Consider the following 23,875-nt stretch of genomic DNA (forward strand, 5'->3'; position numbering starts at 1 on the left):
CATTGAAGTGCCTAAACAGTTGCAAAAAATCCACACCTCATTCGAAGCATTAGTTGTTCAGCAAACACAAGCTAATTACTGGAGAATGACTAATGTACCACAATTCAACACCTCACAGCCAGGATCTGTTCATGCAGGTCAGTTTTCACCACATTCATCTGATATTCATTCACCAGGCCAAAATGTTACCGGTCAAGTAGCAGACATTGCTGTGCAGGTTCCTGACGACATCCTACCGCTGCCATCTGTACAAATTCAGCAGCTGACACCTACAAAGGAGGCCACAAAAAGAAAACACAAGCAGTTACTACTGACCAGTTTTTGGTCAAAAACAAAAAAAGACTCACATGAAACAGACCGACCATCACTTGTGCAGTGTCTACCAACTTGCTCACATGTGTCAGTGGGCACAAGCTCTGTCGGTGAGTCACTTGCCATAAGCCCTGTCCGTGAACAGTCAGTACCCACAAGCCCTGTAGGTGAGTCACTGCCCAAAAGCCCTGTAGGTGAATCGCTGCCCAAAAGCCCTGTAGGTGAATCGCTGCCCAAAAGCCCTGTAGGTGAATCACTGCCCAAAAGCCCTGTAGGTGAGTCACTGGCCACAAGCCCTGTAGGTGAGTCACTGGCCACAAGCCCTGTAGGTGAGTCACTGGCCACAAGCCCTGCCCGTGAAGTGCCAGAGGCCACTCAAAGTGGCTCTGTTGTGCCTAAAGTTGGTGGCAAAAGAAAAAGGAAAATTCAAGAGACAACAAGCAGGCCTGTTACTCGCTCGCAAAAGGAACAAAAAAAATAAATGTTATAATTCAGAAAATATGTCTTTGGCCTTGTTTTGTTGACTTCAGATTATCTAATTACTATTGTATGTATGCTGAAGACTGTGTTGTTTCCAAACTTTCAACTATGTTCTTGTACACGTGAAGTTTTGGAAATGTTAACACTCATAATTAATTGTGTTATAAATATTTATGTTTTAATCGTCTGTTCAGTAATGGTCCACCAGGAGCCAGTTGCTAAGTTTAGAGAAGCTGCCATTGACTTTGCAGCAAAACATTGCATTTGGGTGTGTTAATTGATGTAAGAATTGCATATGCATATTAGTCACATGCAATTATAAAAACACCTAAGTAAGTGCAAACATCTTTCTTGTACGTGTACAGCAGGATTATGTGTAAATTATTACTTACCTTTGCCTTGCTTGGCCATTGTAATTTTGTCCTTTAATCATTTGTGTGTTCGTTTCAATAACATCTCAGAATGTATAATAATATATATACACACACACTGTGTGTGTGTGTGTGTGTGTGTGTGTGTGTGTGTGTGTGTGTGTGTGTGTGTGTATATATATGTGTATATATATGTGTGTATATATATAGTACTATATAGTACTATATAAACTGGTATACATGTATTTTACAAACTAATACACTTCATGCTTCCTTGTGAAAACACTATTTTAATAATACAGGCCTAATGTTTGAGAAATATCCTAAGTATGAGACTCTAACAGTATTGTGCTTAAACAAATGTTTATTACTTAATTCAATCATGTTTCTCACCATTTAAATAGGTTTCATACAAGGTATACTTAATGCCATCAATGTTGTGTGTACTCCTGCAATATTAAAAAAAATAAAATATAATATATAAATATATATATATTTTTATAAGAGAGATATATTTATATATATATATATATATACACACGTATTTAAACTCATGCAGACAGGGAGTTAACCAGACTTTCACATACACACAGAAATGTAAGCGGGGAAAAAACATTTCTTTTTGCAGGTGTGTGTTTTTACTGATATGCCTGGCTAAGAAATATTTTCACACAGTGGTCTTTGTTAGTTTTCAAAAAAACACTATGTGAACGCATTCAAAGTCTAGGGATGTTTTTCACAAACGAGATAAAAGAAGGAGAAATGTTTCTCCCACAGTCCCATATCACGAACCACAACTGTTAACCCAATTAGACAAACAAATCCAATTGGCGTTTGAAATAAGGAGTCAAAGTAGTTAGTTTTGTTGACCTTGACAAGGAAAAACAGGAGTTTGTTAGCCATTCAGCACATTCATTTTGATGAGCAAATAACACAGACCTGCACACAGCTTTTGTGCTACTCAGACATGGCTGATGAATTCGTTAACAATATTAATCCCCTTTTAGGGTATAAGTACATGATCTGTGAAGCCATCTTGAACAGTCGCGGACAGAAAGCAAGCACACGCCAAATCGATGATTTCATTCGAGCAAAATATCCTTATTACCAAGACCGTAAGCATGCACGGAATTTTAATTCCTCAATAAGATTCACTTTATCAAGTAATGACTTTTTTGAACGTGACCAGGATAAGCTACAACACACCTATGGTTTCTGGAAGATTGCCCCGGAAAAACAATTTCTCCTGAAAGACGGCACTTATATTGTCGTGAAAGGCATATTTATTCCTAATGGCAATAGCAATGTATCCGCTACTACTGATCCGTTTGAATCGATACGTGCTGCAATATCTGCAGCCTCCATTCCTGAAACCCACATTGTACAAGAACAAAAGTACTATGATTATGTACCAAGCCTTTCAGCTGAAAATGCATTGGAATGGGAACCCGAAGAAATGAACCTACCTCCCGACCAATTATTTGAAGAAAGCAGTGGCGATTCCTATGAGCGCATCCTGGAGGAGATATGTGTCATACTGGATTCAGCGGTTGGGTTAAGCGTGGATGAAAATGCCTTGCATTTCTGGAGCGACCAGTTGCAGCCAGGCGAAGAGTTAATTCTAGAAGAATGGTAAATATAACAATCGTTATGCGTTGACTCTGCGTTTAAATTTTTTTTTTTTTTGTAACCACCATTTTCACTTTCAATGCGTGGATACAGCGTAACATTGCAGACTGCATAACATGTAGCGATCACAAACAAATTGTTTCCTAATACAATATAGTAGAACCTGAAAGAGTAGTACACATTGCTGACGGAATAAATATACGTACTTTCCTATCCCTTTAAACATTTTAGCAACATTTTTCCATTACTCTAACACATACCTGTTTTGTTATCATGCAACATCTACAACATTGAAAACCGGGTCCACCACGTATGACGTGGGACCCTTGTCATGGGCCAAGGCGTCCTTAAAAAGGATTACTGATGTAAGTCCCGCCCCCAAGCGACGTGCGCGCCTCAAAGCCTATTGGCTGTCATGTTTTGTTATAGTAACGGTAACTGCAGTGTGTGATGTGTGCGGCTCAGTGTTTGTAGGCGTACCCTGGGCGTTAGCCGAATGTTAATTGAGTGGGAGGAGTGTTAGCGTGCGTTTCACGCTGGCTTAACATGACGTCACACGTATTGCATTTGCGCATTGTGTTATCGGCCGTGCTTTCTGTTCAAACACGTCTGTTTAAAAAGAATACAGATGTACTCGTTTAGAACGAATGTAGTTTCGTCTTCATTGTATTTGAAATAAAGATGTTATGTTTACTGGTATTTTCAACATGTATTGAACGCACAACGTACGCTTTGTTTTGCGCATGCGCTAACAGTTAGTGGAGCCAAGCGTGAAGTGCGTGCGCACACAAAGATGTGCGCGCACATCTTTCAGTATACAGGCAACGTTCACTTCTTATACATAGTTATGCCTGCTACAAATTTAAAGAAACATTACATACTGATGAACAGTTTTACTTCTAACATATAAGTGACTGACGTGTGTATCTACACAATCATATAGAGCTGCGTAACGCGTTGTCACGGATGCATATCTAGTAAGGTGCCATCTTTGACCATCATGTGTTTGCTGTATTTCAGAGATGTCGGGGAAGATACAATCGGATCAATGTATGATTTCAGAAGAGTCTACCTTTATATGAGATGATTGTGAGGAGGAGCCACCGACTACTATACTACATATGGAACTAATTTTATATTGCTTGCAGCGCTTATTAACAAACAATTAAAAATGTGATACCCTTATGCCTATATTGCATAAGCACTTAATTAACATAATGATGTTGCAAAAGAGTGCCTCATGAATTTTTATTGAGTGTTCTTTAATGACTACTAACATTTTATGACATGGTGTGTTTTATATATAACAACCATTCCCACTCTGCTAACACATTTGTGTATTCTAATATGTAATGGAACGTATGACTGTCGAAACTATGTAACAATAATAATAATAATATGAGCATGTTCATGTATAGGGCTGCTAGTTGTACGCAGCGATTTACAGACACATGTTTCAGCCTGAGGTCCCTGGCCCGTGGAACGTACAAATGTTTTTTTGCCGCATGAGGCACAGGGAGATAAAGTGACTTGGCCAAGGTCACAAGGAGCCCACACCGGGAATTGAACCAGACTCCCCTGCTTCAAACTATCAGTGCCAGTGTGTGTCTTTACTCAGTGAGCCACTCCTTCTCCCAATGTAAAGGACACTTACAACCAAGTAGCCATTTATTTTTAAAATCTCTTGTTACATGGGTATGTAGATAAAATGGTTTGGGACTGTAGCAAATAATGTTACTGGCCAGATGTTATGGTCCCCTCCAATGCATGATGTTCTGAATATGACATCACCATCATGTTATGAAGTACGTTTCTGTGTATATTTCATTAACCTAACTAACTATAGTTTACTGTGTTTATTAATCGTTTAGAAATACATAGTATAGTCAATATGATGATATAAGCTACCATAATAAAGCTGGTGTTATCATTTGTCGGTGTTATACATGGATCCTACACCAATTGATACACACACAAACAGTTGTCTTAAAAAGTGTGTCTATGCTAGTGATGAATGTGCTCCCGTAAGTAAACAAATAAGTACAGTTATCCCCTTTTCTCCAAACACCTCTATATTACATTAATGGAAATTATAAGGAAACATACATAAAATGTGATGAAATGTGAGTAATCATTTTGTAATACAATGCACATGAAACCTCAAGAGTAGCTAAATGCATATACATGATACAGAAAGTACATATATGTAACATTTGTGTTTAAACCAATATGTTGGGTTTTTAGTTCCAATAATTATAGGAAGATTGAGGTAGCCACATCTTATGAGAGATGTCAGCAAATATACATACCATGATCAGTCATACTGCAAATATACCTATAATGCAAAGGAACAATATATAAATTGCAAACATTGACATGCCATCTTCAGTACCGTAAAGAACACATCAAAGTGTGTATTTGGTGTTAAATGTGCAACACCATGTATATTTAATGACATTCAAAATGTAAATCAGCCTGGTGTACACATCATCTGGATGTACATGTTACACTGCACCAATAACATTGTATGTAAGCATACTAGAAGCATGAATGATTATGGGCATAATATGTGTTTTGTCTTAGCATAAGGAATAACACAATGCTAAAATATTATTGCTTTGTTACCCAAGTTGTATTCACATACACACAACTAAAGTACAATTGAAGAGGGATTATATAACCTGTGCAACAATAACATACCGGTGCCACATCCCTTTGTGCACACAGCAGAGAAAAGAAAGGTGTGCAACCCATATTCATCTGTGTCCTAACAGAAGGTTATATAAAGAAACATTATTGTTAATATAACATAATTAAACTATAAAAGTAGTACTAGGAACATATGAGTTTGTGCTTACAAGAAAAAAATGAATTGATGAGATTCTGTCGTGTCTGGCCACCACTGGCTGTTTGTTCATTTTCAGCAGCTACATGGGTGGGATGCTCGTCTACCAAAGCCTCAGCTAGGTCTGACTGTACATTGTGCCTGAGTGCAACATTGTGCAAAATGCAACAGGCAAGGATAATATCAGACACTTTTTGAGGCTTGTATAGAAGAGCCCCACCAGTTCTGTCCAGACACCTAAACCTGGTCTTGAGTAGGCCAAATGTCCTCTCTATAACAGATCTTGTAGATATATGGGCTGCATTGTACCTCTCCTCTGCTTCAGTTTGAGGGTTTAGCACCGGAGTCAAGAGCCACGGCCTAATTCCGTATCCTGAGTCACCTATAATGAATGGAGCACACATAAGCTGACATTAGTGATCAAATTGTACAATGCCAACATTCCTAAATCAAAATGTGTTTTGTGTTAGAACATGTAAATGTGTACTCACCCAGCAGCCAACCAGGTTCAAAATGACCCTCTTCGAACGCATGGAAGACTGAAGAGTTCCTCAGGATAGAGGAATCGTGACTGGAACCAGGGAACTTGGGTACCACATGCATTATCCTCATCGTGGCATCACATACCACCTGTACATTGAGTGAATGGTAGTGCTTCCGATTGCGGTACACATGCTCACTCTGACTAGGTGCAATCAAAGCAACATGTGTGCAATCGATTGCACCCAGCACAGATGGTATCCCTGCTATATTATAAAAGCCAGTCCTGACTTCCAGCCACTCTGTTGCCTCTGTAGGAAAATGAATATAATTCCTAGCGCGTCTATTGAGTGCATAGAGAAACTGGGTCAAGGCCCGCGAGAATGTAGATTGCGAGACCCCGCCCACTATGCCCACAGTTGTCTGGTATGACGCGGAAGCAAGATAATGTAATGAGCACAGCATTTTAACAAGCCCAGGGACTGCACGACCTCTGGCTGTGAAAAAATCTAAATCCCCCCTTATCTCCTCATAAAGAGATAAGATTGCTGCTGAACTCAAACGATAGCGACTTACAATCTCCTCCTCACTCATCCCATCTAACAGGGTTCTCTCCCTGTACAGACGCGGACGAGGCACAAGTTGTCTCCTCTGTCTTCTCCTCTGATCTCCTGTCCCTCTACCTGTCCCTCGGCCTGTCCCTCTCCCTGTCCCTGTCGTATCCGCGTCACTGTCACTGTCCCTCGGTGTGTCCCTACCTTGCCCTATATCATTCTCTTGATCAGCAAGCATGTCATAGAAAAGAATGTTCCTGCGTCTCCTAAACATTCGCAACATTTTGAAATGAGTAGCTGTGAATGAGCAGGTAATGTGCGTCCTTTAAATAGGTATGTGATGATGTCAGGTGACATAGTAAAATGCAAGGTGTTACATTAACATAATAAAGTACTTCTGTGGCAAGCTGTGTGCACTTGTTGTTCTAAGTATTTGTTGTGTGTATTCTGCAGGGAATGATGATATTTGGCAATGATGTGACGTGAAGCTTTGTACAAAGATTGCTTGCAAATAAATAGTTGCATGTGCAATGCATGTAACACTTGTGAACGCAAGAGTCAGTCATGTAATGAGACAAAAAGGCTGAGATTGACGTGGGAAAAGTTTTGTGTAACATGTGTAATTATCCATGTTATTGTCACATGTTGGCAACAATGAATAGTCGTGTGCATATGCATGCATTTGTGTAAGGAGGATAGTTGCTATAGAATGAGTTTACAAGGTGTCCCAATGATGAATTACTGTACATGTGTGTATAAGTTAGGTTGAAGTGCTTGTAATGCAACGGTTACAATGTAAACATGCAATGTGATTGAGCGTCCAATAAGTGACGTCATGAAAATAGGGAGGACCCAAACGTAGATGTAAACATGAGAATTTAGATGTACATGAAGGTTTAAAGATGCGTGACACATTACAAGCATTGTGTAATGTAAAGGAACATGAATATACGGTGTATGTGTGACATGTGTGACATCATGTAAATAATTGTCGCTGAGTTGAGTAAAATGTGTGATATGATGTGAGGTTCTCCTTTAAGAGTGTAGTATAGTATTTTCCCTTGCCACATCATCACATGATGAGTAATGTGACCCGCAAATGCTGAAAACATGTAAAAGTCGAATGTTATGCAAATAAGACACATCAGCTGTGACACAATGCAGGGAATGCCCCCACACTGTAATGCAAATCCCCCTTGTATTGTGAGCAATGAAACGTAAACAGTACTATACTGTTATACGTCCCCGCTCCATTGACTTCCATTGATGTACAGAAGATTTTTTTTTTCTAAGTGCCGTTCCGGCAGCCTTAGCGATCGTTCTCCCGTCCAAAATGCCAACTTTAGTTGGCGGGAGAAATCGGCCATAACATCTCAATTTCGTAGTGCCGATCAGCCCCGATAAGCTGTTTTTTTTTGTTGAATCCAGCCGATTTAAAAAAGTGGCGATCAGTGTCGAAAACAGGCTTATCGGCAGCCGACTGGCCATAACCAAATTATCGGCTCCGAAACCTGGCGATATGAAGCACTTATCGGCGCTTACTGAATCTCAAACCCAATTTTGGCTATAAAATGGCCATATTTCCCTTATCAACGCTTACTGCATGAGGCCCTAAGTCTGATCATATTGAGCATAGGACAGAGGAAAGGATCTGCTACCTCATGAGGGTATGGAGTGTTGGGCGCAACATATACATGCACAAAATGGAGTACATGCCAGAGAGTGGGCAGCCTAGATGTTACAGCATATCAGTGCAGGATGCTAATGGAAGGGAGGTGAAGAAACCTGATCCCAGGCATTACTACTGAGGCTTAATTCTCCTAAGGAGTAGTTCATTATTGTGATGCTGTGTGCCAAATTCGTCTATATGATTATGTTCGTATGGGAAGATGTATTCCTGGTAATGATGGTACTAATGTATATTGTTTATGTTTTGCAGTTGCCTCTGAAGGAAGGTTCCACAAATTTAGGTCCCAAGCGGGGATGTTGGATTCCACCAGGTGGAGATTGTAGCCAGTGTAAAATTGGTGTTCAGATCTCTCTCATACTGAGCACTAACTCCTGTTAAAAGGGCAGGGTTGCCAGTAGTCATCATGGAGGTTTGCCCTCAACCCCAGTGATGTGTAAGATAGTAGCAAAGGAAGTGACAGCATGCTCTGTGTCCACTGTTAGTGACACAGAGGTGGGTCTTTCTGGAACCTATATATTACACCTCACTTCCTAAAGTTAGTGGTTCACAGTCAGAGTTGGAGTTCAAGGTGTTCATCCTAAGTGTCTGCAGCAGTTCAAGTCTGTCTGTCAGAGTGGCAAAGGGACAATCTGATTACACACTGTGTCCAGGGCTCTGGCACAGCTGGTGGTCTCCCTTAGGGGAGAGGTGGAAAGACAACTTGATTAAAGAGTCAGGAGGAACCTTCGGAATGGAGTGCCACTACAAGATGTGCGGCTAAGTGTCGGCCGCTGTGATGGGCAGTCTACCACACGACATGCTAATAAAGATGCCCATGAAAAGACCCTTCTTGCCTGTGAGTGGAGTTACTCAGGGAGAAGGTGCACCCAGGAGTTCCCTTTCAGAAACTCCTCCCTGCTATCATGGGGATCTGGATGGGATGGAGGCGCTGTACCAAACGTGAGTAGGGCTCAGCACACTACCTCAGACGCCTGTCATGGTGAAAACCCCATTACCAACAAACGGGAGACTCAGGAGTCCTGTGAGCCAGCAGGTGCACCACACTACACTGACATGTAACGGGGGCAGTTTCTCACATAGGGGTAGGATTAGAAGGGCCCTGAGGGAAACACCGTTACAATAATAAAGATGTATGTGTGTGTTTTACTGTTCTAGGAGTGCTAACCAGCGGAGATTCGCAGGGCATGAGTTTCAGGGATGATTTTACTGTAAAGTGTTGTTAGGGCGTGTTTGGGTAGAAGGGGGCCAGACTTGCTGATTACCCCAAAACATGTACTCCGGAATCCTACCAGATTCCTGGGGACATGAAGACACAGACCACCGGACAAAATCACCTCTAGGAAGCAGTTTGCAGCTCATTGCCAGATCTTCTTGCTTCAGCACAGACCAGAACAGTAAGACCAGGGAGGGGAAAATCACATTCCAGGGTCCCCCGGTATATGCCCAACCCCCCAGAACTCAGTATAGGGGTTCAGTGTCTTTCCCACCAGGTCTAAGGTGGCGAGAGGAAAAATGTTTTTAAACGCAGCGCATGAGGAATAAAAGCGGCTGTTTGCTAACTTCTGCTAGGAAGCTCCCAGTGCGCTGAAACTTGCTGTTCGCGTAGTTCAGGGAGAAACATAAAAAAACACACATAGCGTAATTTGTATACGTTTTTATAAAAATTGATGCATCAAAGTCCCCCTCAAATAGTGTATCAAACATGTTAGGCACATTTGGGCTTTCATTCAGACAACAGGTGACCGGGGATTACTCATTTATTCTAGCCCCCACTTAGTATGCGTCTAGTGACTCACTAAAGGCTATAAGGATGTGCAGCTCCGGACTTCTAAGACATCCCGCTGGCTTGGTGCCACGATGTCTGTAAAAGCCCGGAGTTGAAAGGGCTCAGTGTCCCCAAGGTGTTAGTTGGGGCGGGGATCCTCAAGTACCCCCATCCTAGTGTAAAGTCTGGGTAATTTGGCAAATGGTGGCCAGCCAAGACTTTGTGTCGCCAGGGAGAGGGGCTGGGTCTCATATGCTAAGGAGCAAAGGTGCTAAGTTGCCGCATGCTCTTAGCAGAATGAGAAGCCCCCTCTGCCATGTTTCCAAAGTATTGGCAACTCCAGGATAGGTGGGAAAACTTTTTCCCACGGAGGGATTGGCTGCACTGGTTAGAGATAGGGATTTAAACTCTATAAGAATTCATGCAGCCCATCGGGAATAAGATTCATGAAAGGTTCTACAAGATTCATCTAAAGATTGACAAGATTCATGCAAGCACCCTCTAAGATTTCGGAAAGGTTAAAGATTCCAAGTGCCATTACAGCGGCGGCAGAAAGAAAGAAGCAGCTCCGTTGGAGTACACAGCAGTTGCAGGTAGAGCTGCTGACCGCGGACCGTTTCAAGCCATTTTGCGAGCAACGCCCGCTCCTGGGATATTGCTCCGAGAGACTATGGTTTTCAAGATTTCATTTTGGGAACATTATATTTTGTTTGGCCCCGTCCCAGTAAGTGTATTTTGAGTGTAATTGTGTAACATTGTGTGTATGTCCATTTGTGAAATAAATTACAATTTATTTTATCTCCTTGCTTTGCTCAATCATATGATCCCGGTTATAAATGTGTTAAAAGTGCTGGTCTCCCGTGACAGTAACATACAGTAGTACTTATATTATACAAGCAGAATATTTTCATATTAGGTTTAAAATGTTGTATGCTGCTTTATATAATGCATGCAGCTTTTGTTTATGTGAAGCAATAAACTAAAACACAGTGAAGGGAATTTAAACATGGCTAATATTGTTCTTCACCAAGTAGCCCTCAAACATACGGTAAAACAGTGCTAAAAATATCAAAATGATTTTACAGCCAAAAGATTTTTAGCAGTGAACCTAACATACAATGAACCCTAACATGTCCTTTTCGGACCACGAAAGTTTTAAGTACGATGTTAATGTATGATCCATATGTAACCCTTGTCCCACCCCCCCCCCTAGACTCATATGTGGTGTCTAGGGTGCATGAGGGCAGATTACATGCGTAGTGGTAGTGCATACCTGCGTGGAACAGGAGGGCCTGAGCTTCCCGCGTTGTTATTGGGGAGACAGGACCAGGCTTCTGGGGTGGTAGCCTCCATCTTCTCTCAGTGGTGCAGCACCTCCATCTTCTAAACTCCTAGGAATATGGGATAGGACCTGTATAGAAGAACCTCCCTGGTCCAGGGTTGAATGCTCCAGTACTCACACAACAGTCTTTGTATAAAAGTATTGTCTCTTTATTGGTCAGATCAGCGACTCCAAATGTAGTGGCGACCAGCAGCCACAACAACAACAGCAAAGTTCCGTTATTCACTCTCCTCCTCTCCTTCCATCCAAGTCTCTCCCCCGACAGGATGGTCTGGGCTGGGGCATCAATACCCGCAGCCCACCTCAGAGGTTAGCCTCTGGGTGGAGACTGGATTCTCCCCATCACCCCCAGCAGCGGGGTGAGGGGCATTGGTCCACCGGGTCTATCGTGCTATCAGCTCTACTCAAAGTGGCTGAGTCTCTCCGCTCCTCTCTCTGCGCCTGTACGGCTGCACAGGTGAGACCGCACTGTCTCCTCCAACTCCTCGGACAGAACAGCTCTAACAGACCAGGACTAACAGACTTGTCACTTACAGGAGCGGCTGCTAAATCTAGTGTCAGCCCCACCCCTCATGATGTCAGCAGAACCTCCCCTCTGTCTCGTGCCTGCAGCAGAGTCAGGGGCCTGCATCTACCACTCAGGGCAGGGCTAGGAAGGGGGAAAACCCATGATGACTACTGGTGCCTGCCCTTAACAGGACTTACCACAGTAGGAGGAAGATAGGTATAGCCCGTGCTGTTTACAGGGGGCTACACCTACTACTGATTTTAAGTCAAAACCTTACAATTAACTTCTATGAAGGCCTTCCAGGGGCTCCATTATAACTAAAAACCACAAGCCATTAACATAGTAAGTGCATTTAAACTGTGTCAGTAATGACACTCCATCCAAAATATATTTTGCAAAAACTCACAATACTTAACAGGCTGTTTGTTTTATTAAATGTTAATGTGAACGCATATATATTTATATGCAATATTGACCTATTTATTATCAATTGGCATACCCATAAAACATTTGCACATATTGGTATCCAGATCAATATAACTAACCTACTTCCTCCCTCATTTATTAATAGCCAGCTCCTCGTCCTGAAGTCAGCTCTATTAAAATATATTCAGCATGGTTACTATTTTCTTTTTATAACCATAAGACTCCTGGAGTTTTCAGAAATTACAACAAAGTTCTACAAAGTAGAAAAGGTGTTTTATTAAGTATGAGACAAAAGAAAGACTGAACCAAGTGCTGAATGTGCTGGAGAGATGGCACAGTGTGTGAGTAAGGTATAGTGTTTAACCTTTATTCTAGCTGATAGAGGATGATGCAGTATTCTATTATCCACACTGACAGATGATTTATTGGGATAGTTTCTTTTCCAGCAAACTGCTTTAAACCATTATTTCCTCTGAAATATAAAGGCTTTTTTACCAACCTACAGTAAGCACGGTGGGTAAACATTTTTCAAGAAAAATTATATCACAGCTGCAGAATTGTTTAGTGCATAAATTGCAGTTTGCAAATTTATCCAAGGAGATTGGAAAAGTCTAATATGAATTACACAGATTTTAAGCATCAGGTTAACCATTTAGGAGCATGGAAAGTACTGCTTGGCTATGTTATTCAGGCCTTTTTGGCTCCGAAAGCGTACATTATAAATGTGTTCCAGTATTTATAATGAGGTTTCCTAGAAGGTTATTTTATAACTTAGATATATAAAAACTATATTGCCATCATGCACGCTTCTCAAAGTCCTAGTTCAAAGATGTTTTGCTCCCTACCAATACTCGATATATACAGTATGCCCTGATCTTGTGTCTGCAAGTTAGAATATTTGGTAAAAGAATAACAGGAGAGCCTGACTATTGACATATATTCAATTTCATTCTTGGACTATTGATTTTCATAGATAATATAAAAGCGTAGGCCATCTACAGAAGGACAAAGCAGATAATTATATTGGATCTTTTTCTTTATTGCCTCTTATTAGAGGGACATAAGGATCACATTTCCAGACTACTACGTTTTATGGAAAGGAGTTTAAATGCTAAAATGGCCTTTCCCATGAAGTCTTGTAACACAGGCATTAAATGGTCCACCCAGAAGAATGTACTGATATAAACGGAAGGTTCATCTTGCAGATGCTTGAATGCTGATAAAGCTGCCGACAGCTTGGGGCCTGGACTAAAGTTTACACTGCCTCCCCCCAATCTCCCCTCCTCACACTCATTCCTTCCCTCCTCACACTCATTTTCCCCCTCCCCACATGGCAACACACAATTCCCATTCACAATACACACTACAATAACCCTGCACATACTACAATGACAGACACAATACCCCTCCACAACAACACATAATTCCACACAAACCTCCCCTACAATACACATAATAAAATAACCCCACACACACAATAATTACACCCCCCTCCCCCCCAAAAAATAACCCTTCCACAGACAAAATACAATAACTCCCCCCTACACTGAATATAATAACCTCCACCACACACAAAATACAATAACTCCCAACATACACAACCACAAAATACAGTAACCCCCCCCCCCACACACACACACACACAACATACAATAATACCCCCACACACATACAAAATACAGTAACCCCCCCACACAAAAGACAATAACCCGGTCCCCCACACACAACCACAAAATACAGTAAACACACACACACACACACACAGAATACAATAACCCCCACACACATATTAAAAATACAGTAACCCGTCCCCCCACGCACACAATATACAGTAACCCCCACACACACAGAAAATTCAATAACCCCACACACAAGATACAATAACCCCCCCCCCCCATACACACACATGCACAAAATACAATAACCCCTACACACACACACAAAGTTCAGTAACTCCCACACACACAAAATACAATAACCCCTACACACACACACAAAGTTCAGTAACTCCCACACACACAAAATACAATAACCCCCCCCCCCCCACACACAGACAAAATACAATAACTCCCTCCCCCCCCCCACACACACAATAAAATAACTCCCCCTCCCCCTCACACACACACACACAAAATACAATAACTCCCTCCTCCCCCACACACACAAAACACATTATGATGCAGAAGCTGGGCCCAGTTCCGGCACGCACCGAAGGGTAGGAGACAGGCCGTGGACCCGGCAGGGAAAGAGTTGGGGAGAAATGCCGGCTATGCCCCCCACAGCCACCGGGCCTGGGTCAGTTGTCCCAGCCCCTCACACCCCCCCACCCCCCCCCCCACCCCACGCCAATGCTTGCATGGTGATGCTTTCATGTTTGTTAATATTGCAATATGTTGGCAGATAATTTTGAAATTATTGAAACATTTAAAACCAAGTGAGGGATGCTTTTGAAATAGGCTGAATCTCTGTCATGCAGCCACTCTGTTGATTAGTTCAAGCACTAGAGGACCAATGCATAGAAAGTACAGTAAAATGATAGCAACACATGCTGAAATAGATAAATATGTGTTAAGGATGGACACGTCTCGGGTTTGAAATCCCAATTTTGAGGATATGATGTTCGATTGAAATTCCAAGTCGGATTTTTGATCTAATTTTTGAATCCGAGTGAAATTTGAGCCAAAACCCAAGGCAAGCTCATCCTCGTACTCATTTTTTGTTGTTGTTTTCATATATTTTTTTGTGTGTATATAGTAAGTGTATTAGGTAATTTATCAAGTTGTCCTGTTAATCCATATCATTTACCCCATGTAAGTAGCAGACTCACATGGAACAAAAATTATGTCAACATCAGGTTTATTTTTATATATATATATATATATATATATATATATATATATATATATATAATCCAAAAAACAGCCGGCACTCCACTTGAACGTAAACAAAGTTTGATGCTTATCCCATAACACAATAATAGACCCTACGATACCGGTTGAAGCACGACATCAAGGGACAGCACTCAGGTAAGTTGATCACAAATTCTTTATATTGAAAAAGAGACACAAAAACCGACGTTTCGGCACCACCTTGAGAAAGGTCCCACTGGGAGATCGATACGTCGTTTTTTGTGTCTCTTTTTCAATATAAAGAATTTGTGATCAACTTACCTGTGTGCTGTCCCTTGATGTCGGGCTTCAACCGGTATTGTATGGTCTATATATATATTATATATGTAACGGGTTTCCCCCCCCCCCCAATCTCACATTGGCCCGGGTGGTCTAACCATTCCCCATTACGTGTTCGTGTCTGGTGGTGCACCTGTAGGCAACAGGGCTCCTGAGTCTCCCGCTTGATGGTATTAGGGGATGTCATCGGGACAGGTAGCTGAGGTAGTGGGTGCGAGTTCAACTTACATCATGTGCAGCGCCTCCACCTCATCAGGATCTGTGCTTCCGCAGGGAGATGGTCCTGGTGAGGAACTCCTTCTTGGTGGTGACTGCCACTGTTGAGTAATCTCACACTCACACAGTGGGGGTTTCATTAACAAGGTCATCTTTATTGTAGATTGGGATGTAGCAGACTGCCCCATGCAGCTGCCGGCTCTAGCCGCACATCTCTTCGTGCTGTCCCTTTGCCAGGTACGCCCTCCTGTATTGAAGTGGGATTCCCTCTTCTCTTTGAGAGATCACCCCTGTGCCAGGTCCCTGGTCACAGAGTGGCTTATGACAGACTTGATTGGTCAACTTGCACCACTAGTTACTGCACTAGGGTCACAAAGTGTTCCTACAATCCCTTATGCAGGAGAATACAATTTACCAGCTACTTCACATAACTGCTGGAACACACTACTAACTGACAGTGTTGTGCCTTATATACTTCAGGAGGCAGGCGCATCCCTGATGTCACTATCCAGGGACTCAGAGCATACAGCCACTCCCCTCCATACATAGGGCACCTCACCAGGGTGTGAGGGAAAACCTCCATAACTACTGCTGGCATACCTGTACTTATCAGGACTTACTGCCAACAGAGAGGAAAGTAGTATAACCATTATTATGCATGGCTATATACTCCCCCTGGTGAATCCCCACCGTCCCGGCTGGGGCATAAATTTGGTGTACCTTGCGCCAGGAAACACTGTAAAAGAACACACAAATTAAGCGTCAAACATTACCACATTTACATAATAATGTCAGAACATCACGCTCACTGACCAGCAGGGGCGCTAAGGAAAAGATCAGACCACTCTTGTCCGGGACCTAATAATAGTGGCGAGGGTCTGGTTCCTTCACCTCCCGTCCCGCTGCATCGGTGACTGTCACACTATACTCTCGAGGCAGACCTTGCTCATTACAATACACCGCTTTGTGCATGTAAACACTGCGCCCGATTTTCCAAACCCTCATCAGTTGGGAAACCCTCTGCTCAGCCTGAACTCCCTTAATGGCCCCTCCCTTATTAACAATGTAGTACTCTATGTCAGTACGGAGCCACCTCTCTCGATTGTCCTCTATCTCTCGCATCAGAGGTTCGGGGACATAAGGGTACTCAAGCCCATGAGACCGCTTATACTTCGCCATAATGGCTCGTTCAGCTCGGCAGGCCCGGGTCAATTTAGTTTGCCCAGCCCTTCCCGGCAACATCCATGACAGGGGCTCATCTGACTCCACCGGATCCTCCAACCCTTCAGAACCTTTTGGTTTAATAAAACCCCCTTTAATTCGGTTCCACCTCACTCTCAACTCTTTGAGGTATGCCTCATCACTGAACTCCCCGGGCGCCCACCAATGGTCCACTATCCCATCCCTTTCTAAAATGAAACGGGTGCGGTCTATCCATGCGACATAACCCTCATATAGTGGTGCCCACCATCTAGTTTCCCGTACCTCCTCTGAGTTGGATTCTAGTGGCTCTTCCTCTTCAGGCCCGCCCGATGATACCCCTGAAGTACCCTCAGATGGCGTAACCTTTCCCCGAGGCTGTGATCTGTTTCTACCCGTGATACTCAACACACTAGTACAATCACTGGGTACCGACCCTTGTCGGGAAATCCTCCCTCCACCCTCCGATCCATCATCCGAAGTTCCCCAGTCCAGGCTTTCAGTCCGATCCTCGGTAGGACCCCGGGAATCCCTTGACATCCCCAGGCTAGAAGTAGACCCGAATGAACAAGTGACAGGGACAGGGGTTTTAACTAGGGCCTTGGGGCTAACTTTGGGAGTGGACGGGGTTGGGGGACGGGGCCGGACGGTAGGTATTGGCAGGGTTACGACCTGCTCCTCAGCAATACCTGACTCGCTTCCGCCACAAAGTCCGTTCTTTTCTCCGGCAGCTGGGCTTCTCGCTCTCCGGCTCGAGCGCCCATTCCGTCTGTCAGTAGGAGATCGACTTCCACTGCTCGACCGCAGAGACGCGATCATCTCCCACTCGATGCCGCTCTGGTCGTCCGGAACTGCCTCTGGACACGCACGTGCATCTTGGGTTGGGTCCCCAATCGAGACCTCTTCCTCCACGAGGACATCCGGCAACGCCCGTCTGCTACGCGGTCCAGCCTGGCCCTGGATCCGCTCTTCTTTCACCTCCACCCCCTGGGTCTGCGACGAGCACTGGGCTAGCCTACTGCTTCACAGCGTCGGGGTGGATCGACCTCCTTCCGACCCGCTAGTCACCACGGCAGTGGGACTCCGGCGATCGGGTTGTCGCGGTACTGGAGACACTCGACTCCGTGTCTCCACACCACGAGGGATAGCATCTCGCCAAGGTGTACCACTGGTATGGTACTCTGTTAATAAGTCCTGTGTATCCGCCAGCCTGGCACACTCCTCGTCCGAGGACTCCAACTTACAGTTCGGGCGGGGCATTCCAGTAGGAGACCGCCGATGGGCTCCTTTCCGGTCACCCCTCCGATATGCTGGTTTTCTCTGACTTGAGAACCCGGCCTGATTCCTGCTCCGCGGGACCTGAACTCTCACTCCATAGTGCACCCGGAAGCTCCGCTGCCGACATCGGGGTAGAATCGTTCACTCCCACGGCTTGTACTGGCACAAACGTCGTCATGGGCCACATATACTGCAGTCCACAGTGAGGGTATCGAGCCTCGCTGCCCACAGCTCCACCCGGCAGTCTGCACTGCAGGCAGAGACAGACCACTGTCTCCACACCCTCTACGCGGATAATCAGGAAGCCTCCTGGAACCGAATAGGGATGGGTAGAGATCAAGGTACTCTGTTCCACTCTCTCAGAATTTTCAGCCATAGTTACCAACGGAGGCACTCGTCTTAGAGGTCTGTATCGATCAATGGCTCTTCGCAACTGAAGGGCAGGGGCTGGTTGAGCAACCCTTCCTCCTACTTTCTCCATCGGCATCCGGCGGAACTGCAAACCACTCCCCCTGGTTGAAACTAGGGGGATGTCTCGTAGACTTGTAGGCTGACCCAGCACAGGTGCAGAGTGAGTCATAGTCCATGAGGGCGCGGCTCCAGCTTTCGCGCCAGACTCCCCAGCAGGGTGGGGTTTTCTCGTTGCTGCCAATCCTGGCCAACAATTAGCAAACTGCAAAGTTGCAAAACTTTCTGCAGCTGGCCCACGCGGTGTCCAAGGAACGCGGGAACCGCCATTTTGGTTAGTACTGTCTTTCTTCATATTTGAGGTAGCGTCTGGCTGTTTGTGTATTGGTGTATAACAAAGTCCATTTCGTTCCTCCCATCTCGCAAGACTGTCGTCCTCACTAGTCTCGAGGGTACTTTCCCGAGAACATAGACAGGACAAACACGGCGCAGCCACGGCTTTCACGCCATTCCATAACAAGCTCACAAAAGTCTCTTCTGTAGCTTGTTCTTCTTCCTCAGTCCGGCATCCTGGACCTTCTGCTCTTTGCAGATCCTCCATTCTGACGGTTGTTTCTCGATCACTGTATACTGGATTATTATACATGGAGCTCCGCTCTGCGGGGCAGCTACCACATCAGTACAATAAACATGCCTTGTGCACCACCTTGTGTACCTAACGTAGATCTGACTCGTGTTTGCACTACCTCAGGCTAGGCTCACTCTTTCCGTGTCTACTGTAGCTCCTTCCTCCCAGTCTGTGCTCCCTTCGTTAAGTGATCTGGAATGGGCTAGATTACTCTATTTCTTCCATGCAGTACTTGGGCGTCTACCTACTGTTGGCTAGCCTAGTGTAGATCCTCTCCAGAATTCCTGACCTCGTTAACAGGCTATCCCTTCAGGCACCCTACCCCTAGCGCTACCTCAAGGTGACTCGGACAGCTATAGCCCCTCTCCAGACCCACTAACTCCTCTCAGGTTCCCAGGTCTTCCCTGCGGTTCCATCCCAACACAGCACAAAGTGGCAGCATACACTTTCCCTGTTTCCTAGTGTGCCTAGCAAAAGCCTGTCCTGTTGACAGATATATATATCTCAGCAGCGCCTCTAATTGTAACGGGTTTCCCCCCCCCAATCTCACATTGGCCCGGGTGGTCTAACCATTCCCCATTACGTGTTCGTGTCTGGTGGTGCACCTGTAGGCAACAGGGCTCCTGAGTCTCCCGCTTGGTGGTATTAGGGGATGTCATCGGGACAGGTAGCTGAGGTAGTGGGTGTGAGTTCAACTTACATCATGTGCAGCGCCTCCACCTCATCAGGATCTGTGCTTCCGCAGGGAGATGGTCCTGGTGAGGAACTCCTTCTTGGTGGTGACTGCCACTGTTGAGTAATCCCACACTCACACAGTGGGGGTTTCATTAACAAGGTCATCTTTATTGTAGATTGGGATGTAGCAGACTGCCCCATGCAGCTGCCGGCTCTAGCCGCACATCTCTTCGTGCTGTCCCTTTGCCAGGAACGCCCTCCCGTATTGAAGTGGGATTCCCTCTTCTCTTTGAGAGATCACCCCTGTGCCAGGTCCCTGGTCACAGAGTGGCTTATGACAAACTTGATTGGTCAACTTGCACCACTAGTTACTGCACTAGGGTCACAAAGTGTTCCTACAATCCCTTATGCAGGAGAATACAATTTACCAGCTACTTCACATAACTGCTGGAACACACTACTAACTGACAGTGTTGTGCCTTATATACTTCAGGAGGCAGGCGCATCCCTGATGTCACTATCCAGGGACTCAGAGCATACAGCCACTCCCCTCCATACATAGGGCACCTCACCAGGGTGTGAGGGAAAACCTCCATAACTACTGCTGGCATACCTGTACTTATCAGGACTTACTGCCAACAGAGAGGAAAGTAGTATACCATTATTATGCATGGCTATATATATATTAAAATCTGTAAATTTTTGCACCAGTATTCCCCCTAGTTTTGTACCAAGAGGCTTCATTAAAAAAAAATCCCCTTAGTGACTCTGTCAATGTATGTTTAGTAAACCTATCATCCCCAAGATATAGGACCACATTTACTAATCAGTTCCACAAGACTTCTTCCATGGACTGAATGAACTGTGAGGTGTTTTGTGGAGATGGGCGGTGTATTGTGGAATAGCACAGCTCAGTAAACACTGTGTGAGCAATAGTATGAGAAGTCCTTATTTTGTGTTATCCAGTGAATGCAAAACTGAACTGGAGACTGATTTATAAACGTATGCTGTATATGACACGGCTGTGCCATTCGGGGGTTAAATGTTTTTATTGCACCGCTTGTCAGTATGTTAATGAGAGGCAGGCTTAAATCTTTCCCGAGATATATTGATTTCCTTTGCTAGAGTGCTATTAACTGTAGGAGTGCCTCTGTGCTGGATGTCCCCAAGTGCTTCTAACGCCTCCACTACTTATGTAGGAAGAAGCATACTGTATGTCCATTCAAGGACAGAGTGTTGCAATCTGTAGGCTGCATTCAAACAGAGACATTCTGTTTCACAGCACTTTGCTGAATTAAATAAGTCCATCCTAAATGTTTTTACTGTTAAAAGCAACCTGCATGTACAAAAGAGAGATAAAGTCACTACAGTCTTGAAATGAAGAAATGTTGGAACTTGGGTCTCACTGAGAAATGTCTGTATTATTTGTGCAGTTAGTAGTTCATGACTAGCAGACTGCCTAATTTTGCATTTTCTATGCAAATTTGCACTTACATGTTCGCTACACAACTACTGTATAACAAGCCAGAGAAACTCACATGGATGAACTGTGGGTGATTCTAATCTCTTTGATTAATCTTTTAGACAGCTGTCTATTTGTGTTTTATTCCCAACGTGCTTTTTCCTCAATGATTTTGCTTAATCCTTTTCCTTTTTTTTTTATGGTGAATAAATTGGGATAGCATTAGAAGGAAATTGATAATAAAGATCTTATATATTTTGATACAGCATCTTATTCTTCGTCATTCTGAATTTTTAATAACTTGAAGGGTGGAATATGCAGTTTTTTTTAAATCCTTATAGTATGTCCGTAAAAAATTTACTGACTATTTGAAAACATATTTCAATTGTTGGTATACTTTGCAAGGAAACTAGACTGGAATCTGGTTTTATATATATATATATATATATATATATATATATATATATATATATATATATATATATATTCCATACCCCTCTGGCAGAAAAAAGGTTCATATTTAAGTTGTTCATGGCTTTGCATTGGGGCTTTTTGTTGTACGGCATAGTGTGTGTGTGTGTGTGTGTGTGTGTGTGTGTGTGTGTGTGTGTGTGTGTGTGTGTGTGTGTGTGTGTGTGTGTGTGTGTGTGTGTGTGTGTGTGTGTGTGTGTGTGTTTCTGAGCTTGCAGGGATTGTGTGTCCGTCATCCAAACTAACTGAATGTCACAAGGCCTGGTACACTAGTGAACTCAAGGGAATATCATGCTTTTTGATTGTGTCCAAAGGGTCCTAAGCTTTTGAACTCGTTTACTCCTATTCAGATGAAAGTGAGTTGAGGCATGCTAACGCTTAGCACCCTTTTCTGTATCTAGGCCCTTATTCAGCATGCTGTGAATTCACCTCTACGTGTCAGAAAATGTTATGGGGGTTATTCAATAAACCGCTCTAATACCGATCCTGGCACTAGTGCACGGATAGTGAGTGGGTCAAGACCATGGGATTGGGTTCAAAGCATTCCTTGGCTGTACATGCACGTAGCACTATTACATGTAGTTACCATGCACGTAGCACTATTATATGTAGTTACCATGCACATAGCAACATCACATGTAGTTACCATGCACATAGCACCTGCTAGGGAGAGAGATTCCTGTGCATGTACAGTGTGTGTATATACAGGATATATCCAGGAGCTGAAGCAGCTTTTCTGAAATATAAGGACCAGGAGGCCTGAGGAAGCATTGGCGAAACGCGTCTGACGTTTTTTGGTCTCTACAAGCCACCATAGCGAGGAGTTCTGATTTCCCTGGCCCAGCGTCTCACCGTCTGCGCATGCGCATGCACAGCGGAGCAGGGAAGCCTGGAATTGTCTGCACGGGGAAGATAGGCGGCCGGAGGAGGAGGACATAGCCTGTGCACGGGCTCTGGACATCCGCACTGCGGCCACCTGCAACCCAAGCCACAGACAGCACACATCTGCCAAGCGGGAACCAGCCGAGACGGGACACCACAGCCCAGAAAGGGACAAGCTGTGGAGCCTGGCGGCATCTCCTTCCTATGCTCAAATTGATCGGTCGCTTGTAAGTTTTAAATCTCTAGTTTTTATTCGTAAATAAACTGTATTGCACTATTTTTTCCCTTTTATTCTTTTACTAAGGAAGATATTAGGAGGCATTTCCTCGGCCTCAATCCATTTAACTGCACATAGAAGAGAAGACATCTGTTCAAGACACCAACTACAAAAAGAGGAGGAGACATCAAATCAAGTTTTGAGAGTTTTTAATGTGAGTGTGTCCCCAGTCAACAAGTTTGATTTAATATCAGTCATCCCTTGTCTTCATCTCTCACCCCTCCCAACCCCCCCCCCCCCTTCTCTCTACCCTGATGAAAAAGTGTGCAAAACTTTGAGCTGTCTTTTTTCACTGTGGCCCTTCTCTCTCTCCTTTGCCTTGCATATAATACACGCCGTGGAGCCGCAAGCAGAGTGACGCGCCCGAGGACATTTCACCCTTTTTTCTACTCAAATCCACACAGAGGTTGGTGAATAACCTCTGAAAGACTCAGGCAGCGAAATCACTTTGTGGAAAGGACTGGAACCACATATTGAACAGTAGGCAAAATTATTTTATTGGCGCAAACTTTCCCCCTTTTTTCCCTAATACATGTAGTTACCATGCAAATAGCACTATTACATGTAGTTACCATGCACATAGCACTATTACATGTAGTTACCATGCACATAGCACTATTACATGTAGTTACCATGCACATAGCACTATTACATGTAGTTACCATGCACATAGCACTATTACATGTAATTACCATGCATGTAGCACTATTATATGTAGTTACCATGCACGTAGCAACATCCCATTTGGTTACCATGCACATAGCACTATTATATGTAATTACCATGCA

At 43.9% G+C, this 23,875-nt stretch overlaps 1 long non-coding RNA gene across 1 annotated transcript; it reads right to left on the minus strand.

Moving 5' to 3' along the window:
• Positions 1-1,552: 1,552 nt before the first annotated feature.
• Positions 1,553-5,942, minus strand: LOC142503198 (uncharacterized). The gene is made up of 5 exons (XR_012803958.1): positions 5,651-5,942; positions 5,493-5,559; positions 5,102-5,127; positions 2,630-2,784; positions 1,553-1,612 (listed from the first exon to the last, which is right to left on the minus strand). It is a non-coding gene; the product is annotated as an uncharacterized LOC142503198 (long non-coding RNA).
• Positions 5,943-23,875: the final 17,933 nt, after the last annotated feature.

This window comes from Ascaphus truei, chromosome 1 (assembly GCF_040206685.1).
Source record: "Ascaphus truei isolate aAscTru1 chromosome 1, aAscTru1.hap1, whole genome shotgun sequence".
NCBI classification, from domain to species: Eukaryota; Metazoa; Chordata; class Amphibia; order Anura; family Ascaphidae; genus Ascaphus; species Ascaphus truei.